Here is an 8548-nt window from a genome sequence, read left to right on the forward strand (position 1 = left end):
TGTAAACTTCTTCTTCAAGATCTCCATTAAAAAAATGCACATTTAATATCCATTTGATATACTTTGTAGTTCTTATGTGCTGCAAAAGCCAAAAATAATCTGACTGCCTCAATTCTAGCTACCGGTGCAAAGGTTTCATTGTAATCAATTCCTTCTTTCTGAGAATATCCCTTACATACTAGTCTTGCTTTATTTCTGATAACCTTACCATCTCCATTAAGTTTGTTTCTGAATACCCATTTGGTTCCAATTACATTTTTATCTTTAGGTCGGGGAACTAATGTCCAAGTGTTATTCTTCTCAATTTGTTCTAATTCTTCTTCCATAGCTTTAATCCAATATTTATCTTCACATGCCTCATTAACTGATGATGGTTCAATTTGAGAAATAATACATACCTCTTCATTTGCCAATCTTCCTCTTGTCATAACTCCTTTATGCTTGTTTCCAATTATCTGATCTTCAGAGTGATTCAGTCTTATATACCGGGGTGTCTTTGTTTGCTATTGTTCCTCAGTTACTATGGAATTTTCAGATGATACGGGGGTAACTGGATCTTCATTCTGTACTGGTGGATTCAGAGTAGGTTCATTTGTCAAAATTTTTGTTGCTGGTTCAAAGTCTATATACCTTGAAGTTCCTCTGAATTGTTCATCAATCTTTACATTTGTACTTTCAACAATTTTCTGCAATCTTTTGTTAAAACATCTATATGCCTTGCTCTTATATGAATAACCAAGAAATATTCCTTCATTACTTCTAGGATCAAATTTTCCAATATACTCATCTCTTCTCATATAACATTTACTTCCAAAAATTCTGAAATATTTAAGAGTAGGAGTAATACCAAACCATAGTTCATGAGGGGTCTTATCGGTTTCACCTTTGATGTGAACTTTGTTGAATGTATAGACCACTGTACTGACTGCCTCTCTCCAATATACATTTGGTAGGTTTTCTTCTGATAACATACTTCTTGTTGCATCCAAGATAGTTCTGTTTTTCCTTTCAACAGCTCCATTCTGTTGTGGTGTCCGAGGTGCTGATAGCTGTCTTCTGATTCCATTTACTTCATAGAATGTATTAACTTCCTTAGATGTAAATTCTCCTCCTTGATCTGTTCTTAGACATTTTATTTTCTTACCGGTTTCATTTTCTACCATTGCTTTGAACTTTCCAAGTGCTTCTGATTTTTCTTTGAGAAAAGTAACCCAACACATTCTAGAATAGTCATCAATGATTAGCATGAAATATCTATCACCTTGTAAGCTTTTAGTTATAGGTGGACCACATAAATTAGTATGAATTAAATTAAGAGCATTATTAGATTTTTCTAGAATACTTTTGAAACTACCTCTAACTTTTTTTCCAAATTGACATTCCTTACTTACTGTATTGTGAGGTTTGACAATTTTAGGTAAATCTCTAACTGCCTTAATAGTACTGATTTTCACCATGCAATCAAAGTTTACATGACAGAGTCTCTTATGCCATAGCCAACTTTCATCAATATGTGCAATTAAGCATGTCTTTTCACTATTATTCAAATGAAAGACATTACCTCTAGTCTGATTACCGGTTGCAATTTCCAAACCAATTCTATTCATGATTTTGCATTTTCCAATTTTGAATTGTAACTGAAATCCTTTCTCAACTAATTGACCAACACTCAAAAGATTATGCTTTAATCCTTCAACATAGTAAACATTTTCAGTGTTATGCTTACCATCAAGAGATATTGTACCCTTACCTTTGATCAAACAAGCTTTGTCATCTCCAAATCTCACTAAGCCTCCATTGTATTCTTGAAAGTTCAAGAATTTACCTTTATCTCCTATCATATGATGTGAGCATCTTGAATCAATGATCCACTCATCCTTTCCTTCAACTTTAGCTGCCAAGGCCTATTCTACCAGTTGAGCAGTAGGTGTCGATTGATCTTCTGTTATAGTAACAAAAACCCATCCATTATCTATCAGATCCTCATCAGAATCATCAGTCACTCCTTCATCAACAATGTAACAAGATTTGTCTTTATTCTTCTTAAATCTGTATCTTTGATTTTTAGGGTTAGGCTTGTATGTTCTTCTAGCTTCTTCTCTTAGTCTAGCATGTCTATCAGGGCATCTTGAAGCCATATGACCAATCTTATTGCAGTTAAAATATTTAAAGGGTTCTTTACCTTCATACTTACTTCCAACTAGACCTTTAGGCATTTTCCTTGCAAATTGTGCTTCAAGTTCTTCAAGTTCTTCATTTTCTTTCCTGCTTTCTTCAAGTTCTCTTGCATAAAAGGCTTTCCAATTAGATTTGTCAAATGATGGAGCAGATGATGTTGATGCTTTAAAGGCTAAATCTATCTTTATAGTAGCAACAGGACCAAATTCTTCAATTTCAAAAGCTGAAAGTTTTCCAATCAATGTATCCCTAGTTAGTGATGTATTAGGCATTGTTCTTAACTCATTTATAGCAGTGACTTTCATTTTATATGCCGGTGGCAATCCTCTCAAAACTTTTGAAATAATTTCATCCTCACTTAAGGTTCCTCCACAACATTTAATACCCAAAACAATCTCATTTACTCTTTCCATAAAAGTAGAAATCCTTTCATCTTCTTCCATTTTTAGATGTTCATACCTGACCCGGAAGCTTTCAAGTTTGCAATTTTGACTGTAGAATCTCCTTCATTCAGTGTTTCCAAATGATCCCAAATAGCTTTAGCAGTAGACCTATCTGATAGTCCCATGATTTGTTGGTCAGATAATGCGCTCAAAAGTGCTTCTCTTGCTTTGCAATCATTTTGCTCATCTTTAGTCAAGTTGGGTGGATTGGGCCGACTCTGAGTAGGAGCAGTATAACCATTCTTTGTAACATCCCAGATGTCTTTTCCAATGCAATTTAAATGTGTCTCCATTCTAATCTTCCATATGCCATAGTTGGTTCCATCAAGTTTAGGACTGTCCTTCCTGAAATAGTTAGTAGACATTGGATCTCCTCAAGCTGTTAAACTTTTGCAAAAGAGGACTAAGCTTTGATACCAATTGTTAGGTCCTAGAGACAACTGAGAGGGGGGGGGGTGAATTAGTTGTCTAATAAATTCAAACCAAAAACAACTTAACCAACTTAATGCTTAATACCGATAAACCAGTCTAATATGCCAGTAGACAGTTTTAATAGTTAATTGCAATATCGGTAAGGATTAATGCATGAAACAAAAAGATAAAGTCATCCACAACACATAACACCAATATTTGTATGTGGAAACCCTGTAAGAGGAAAAACCATGGTGGGAAACCTTACCCACAATCAGATGATACTACTGCAGATAGTAAGTGTATACAAATGGGGTCTACACATGCAGAAAGGCCAAGCGCCTAGAGCTCACTGCTCAATCACAAAATGGGAGTCACACTGACTACAATTAGATGGTTAAATCCAATAAGAATGTACTGCTCAAAATAGCATCTTCATATGCTAGATTCAGTACCGGTGTAGTTCTGATTGTCTTCTCAAAAACTCTCCTTCAATCTTCAAATGATGTTTGCATGTATAGCTCTTCTTATTCTCGCATATACCTTCACACAATCCTTTTTCGCATTCCTCTTTTTGATCTTACAAATAAGATCTTACATTTATACCATAACCTAGGACCAATTTTAGTAGGTCAGCTCTAAAGGATAATACAATAAAATTAATTTACAAATCAATTAATACCTGATGCAATAACTGATTTAATATGTCAGCTTAATGCATTTACAACAATAATAAGTCATCTCCATAGCATGCCATGCTGATTTGGAAAAGATAAATCTGACGGTGTAACCTGAACCTATTTGCAGGTAACAACAAATATGCAAAAGCTAATATACCAATAAACAAAACTCCAAGACAAAGTGTCCACATGATGTCTTAGACATAACCAAGTGTTTTCCATATCATTCCAAGTGCCGATGATCATTATATCTTCTTGGTGTACCAAATACCGGTGAGTGTGCATAAGTCACTTGCTTGCCGGTGAATGTTGCTGACTCTCCAAAGTGCTAGAGTTGATAAGTGTTTAGTAGGTGTTGACATCAATGACAAAACCATACCAAAATACCAACAATACCTTCACACAATCCTTTTTCACTTTTTACATTCGATCTTACAAATAAGATCTTACATTTATATCATAACCTAGGACCAATTTTAGTAGGTCGGTTCTAAAAGATATTACAATAAAATCAATTTACAAATAAATTAATGCCCGATGCAATAACCAATTCAACATGTCGGCTTAATGCATTTACAACAATAATAAATCATCTCCATAGAGTGCCATGCTGATATGTAAAAGATAAGCTTGCCGGTGTATAACCTGGACCTATTTGCCGATAACAACAAATATACTAATACGAATATGCCAATAAACAAATCTTAAAGACAAAGTGTCCAAATGATGTCTTCGATATAACCAAGTGTTTTCCATGCCTTTCCAAGTGTCGGTGATCATTATGTCCTGCTGGTCTACCAGATACTGGTGACTGTGCATGAGTCATTTGCTTGCCGGTGAATGTTGTTGATTCTCCAAAGTGCCAGAGTTGATAAGGTTTAGTAGGTGTTGACATCAATGAAAAAACCATACCAAAATACCAACAAGAATGTCCCAAAAAGGTAGGAAAAAGAGAAGATCAGAAGAATCACTGAAGCATGAAGAACCTGAAAAACACTGTCGAAGAATAACTGCTCATATGAAGAACCTCCACTGAAATAGAACATGACCAGGTAGAGAAGACTGTAATCTGTATGAGTGCCCTCAAATGACACTACTCAAATCAGAAGGCAAACAAAGGCAAACAACTGAACTCAAAGATACAGATGGCACAAGAAACCAAAGCCTGAAGAGCTGATCAATCGAACCACAAAAACATTAGAACCAACAAGACAAACCTCCCCATAATGCTGAAAAAGGGAGAGGGACAGGTACACTGAAAAGAACGACCAACAAGAACTGCATGATGAAGAACCAAGAACATCGAAGGCACAAAGAAAGTACATAGTGTCGTGGAAGGAACACTCACTTGACACACAACATGGGGAGGTTTTTCATGTTGGTTCTAATGCTTCCTTGGTTCGATTGATCAGCTCTTCAGGCTTTGGTGTTTCATGCCATCTGTATCTTCTAGTTTAGTTGTTTGCTTTTGCTTGCCATCTGATTCGAGTAGTGTCATTTGAGGGCACTCATGCAAATTATAGTCTTCTCTACATGGTCATGTTCTATTTCAGTGGAGGTTCTTTAGATCAGCAGTTACTCTTCGACATTGTTTGCAACTATTTCTTGCTTCAGTGGTGTTCTTCATTCTCTTTTTTTGTTCCTATCTTCTGGAACACTCTTGTTTGGAGGTTTCTTAGCCCTTCACTTGAGCTTTCATCTCTTCTTGGAGAGGATTTTTGTTCCCACAGGGTTTTCTCTTTTTTCTCCACTTTACAGAGATTTTATTGTACTTGGGTACCTCATCAGGCCTAGTTGCTGAGACCCATTGTTGCTTTCATGCATTTTTTACATGTTTTTTAGTCCTTAGTTGTTTTTTAGCTACTCCCTAAGTTCATCTTAAGGTGGGGTGTTAGAGAAATCTTTTATTAGCTAATAATTATTTATTTAATTATTAGTCTATTATACTCTATGCTTAAGCTAAACTTAGGAATCTTATAATTCTTTAGGGTTTTCTCCTTTAGGGTTTCGAGTATCCTTTTATAAGGATTCTCTCTTTGTATTTTCATAACAACTATAATTATTGAATTGAATTCTTGTTGCACAATCAATATGACTCCTTATTTCTTGATCTCTGAATTCTGGCCTCCATAGCTTTTTTGCTTCTCTCCTTCTGTGACAGGTTTGCATGCAGGTGATCCTTGGGAGTTGTAGAGTTGATTTTTCCTCAACTCCAACATGGTATCAGAGCTTTAGATCTGCAACTATCTGTTCTTCTTTTGAGAGTTTTTTCTTGGAAGCAGATTTGGGGTTTCAAGAAGTTTTTTTTATGCACCCAGGGATAGGCCCTTTTTTATGAGCACTTTGGGCCTAAATGGACCTCACCATCGTGCTCAGAAGGACCAAAAACCCCAATGATATAAAACTTGACCATTTTTGGCTCCTAAGCCTCTGGGGTGTTTTTTTCTCTAGTACCAGGTCGTACAACCCTGGCACGTAGTTTGAGAAAAAAATGTTTTAAAAAAAGCCTTTTTACGACATGCAAACCGAATGATTTTTTGTTTGCAAAAAAAAAAATCAAAAATCAAAAGGCGAAGTGTTTTTTAAAAAAAATCAAATTTTTTTTTTTGGGGGGGTTTCTCCATGGTATCGTGGGGCCACCTGGCTCCGTAGGCCCTGTAGCTGTCAGAGCGGCCCCCCGCCGATGCCTGCCCTTTGGTCCCCGTTGACGCTCCTTTGCCGGCTACCTCCACAGCCCCCACTGGCGCACAGCAGCCCCCACTGGCACCCTGCCTCCCCGTCGGCCCCTCGTCATTGCCGGCCCCCTCCAGTCGTCTCCCTACCAGCACCCTGCTCTCCCGCCGCCGCCACCAGCCTTTTCCCCGCCGACCCCCGTTGCTGCCAGTGCTTTCCCTGCTGCTGTTGGCCACAAAAACATTGCCTGGCCATCACAATGCCACCCGCCCACCACCGGAGTGCTGCCCACAGGCCACCTCCGCCCGACCTACCCCTGTTGCACCTCCCTCTTGCCTCTTTCAGGGGGGGTTGGTGTTTTTGCCATAACTTGGGCAAACAGAGTCATTTTTTCAAAAACAGATAGGAGTCGGAAAGATGGTTCCAAGATGGACCTCGTGGTGTTGGATTTTTTTTCCAATTTTTCTATTTGACTATGTTTTTTTCCAGTCAAAGTGGGGTCTATGTTTTGCACTCCGGGAGCCATAAAATGAGCATTCGAACTCCGTTTTTTGAAAACTTTATATTGTTGGAAATTTTGTTTTGTGTACTTTCTAGCCATATGGGTTTTCTTTCCAGATTCTTCTCTAGGAATATTTTATTCATTTTTTTACTTTTTAGCACTCTGGTAAATATCTTGGTTGTTTCAGGTCCTGCGATCTCTTCTCTAAGTAGGATGTCTCAGTCTTTATGTTTCCAGTTGTATTATCATTGTAGCATTTCATTTATGCAAACACACTGAGATAAAGTGCCATCATGCATTGTTTACTTGGTCTCTTGCACATCTTGTGCCTTATTGTACATGCACTACTTATAAACTGCCATGAGGGGGTTGATGTTTGCCTTTTGTTTGCCATCTACCTTTATCTAGTGAGTGTTCCTTCCATGAAATTTGCCTCATGTTGTGTGTCAAGTGAGTATTCCTTCCACGACACTATGTACTTTCTCTGCACCTTCGATGTTCCTGATTCTTTGTCGTGCAGTTATTGTTGGCCGTTCTTTTCAATGTACCTATCCCTCTCCCTTTTTCAGCATTATAGGGAGGTTTGTCCTATTGGTTCTAATGTTTCTGTGGTTTGATTGATTAGCTCTTCAGTCTTTGGTTTCTTATGCCATTTGTATCTTCAAGTTTAGTTGTTTGCCTTTGTTTTCCTTCTGATTTGAGTAGTGTCATTTGAGGGCACTCATACAGATTGTAGTCTTCTCTGCAATAACCTATGGAGCCCAAATGATCTCTACAATTAGCAGTAAAATATTGAGACAAAGCCTCCTTGCAAATTTGAGCAAAATTTGTCGGGACCAGGTTGAAGTTTCCCCTGGTCCTCCGAAAAATCTGCGTGCCGAAAAAGTTTTTTGGTCTTTGAAAATGAATCCTAAACCTTCAATTACAGCTGCACACCTACAACCTACACACAAAAAAAGAGGAAAATATTGTTGGGATTGGGGGTTTGCCTTCAGATCAAACTCCATTTTGGAATTAACCAAGTGATTGAAAATACTTGTAAGTAAATGAAAATAAATGTTTTAAGTAGAATCCACCTCAAGAGAGGATGCAACTGAAATGTTGATAGAATTGCTTGATAGGATATGTAGAATAAAATGTCTTGAATGTTGATAAAGATCTCCTCTTCAATGGTTGAATCCTTGATTTGAATGCAACACCTAGCTTTGAAAGGAGACTTGAAATGCTCAATGGATTCTTGGATGGTTGAATGTTTGCTTGCCGCATATCATCGCTATTCTCATGAACTTAGTTTTTGCTTGACTTTGCTTCCGAACTTTTTTATTATTTTCAAATAGGAGGGGAAACACTCTTATATACTTGCCAATAAGGGGTATATAGCTGATTTTCTGTCTTAGGCCGACATAGGAAAAAATTTTCCCACTCATATTTGACAAGCCCAATGTAAATTTTGATCAAGGGATGCCCAAAATAGGACTGGGAAAGGGGCACCATGCCCATGTCCTAGGCGGACAAGGGCATCACATCCCTATCCTACCCTAATCTAGGATAGGTAGTGACAATAGGCAATGTGGGGTGGTAGAAAGTGCAAGTTTTTGATGTTTTGAGCATGTCTTGGGTCTCCAATTAGGCTTAGGGATTCATATGCCAATGTAAAGACC

This window comes from Cryptomeria japonica, chromosome 4 (assembly GCF_030272615.1).
Source record: "Cryptomeria japonica chromosome 4, Sugi_1.0, whole genome shotgun sequence".
Classification (NCBI taxonomy): domain Eukaryota; kingdom Viridiplantae; phylum Streptophyta; class Pinopsida; order Cupressales; family Cupressaceae; genus Cryptomeria; species Cryptomeria japonica.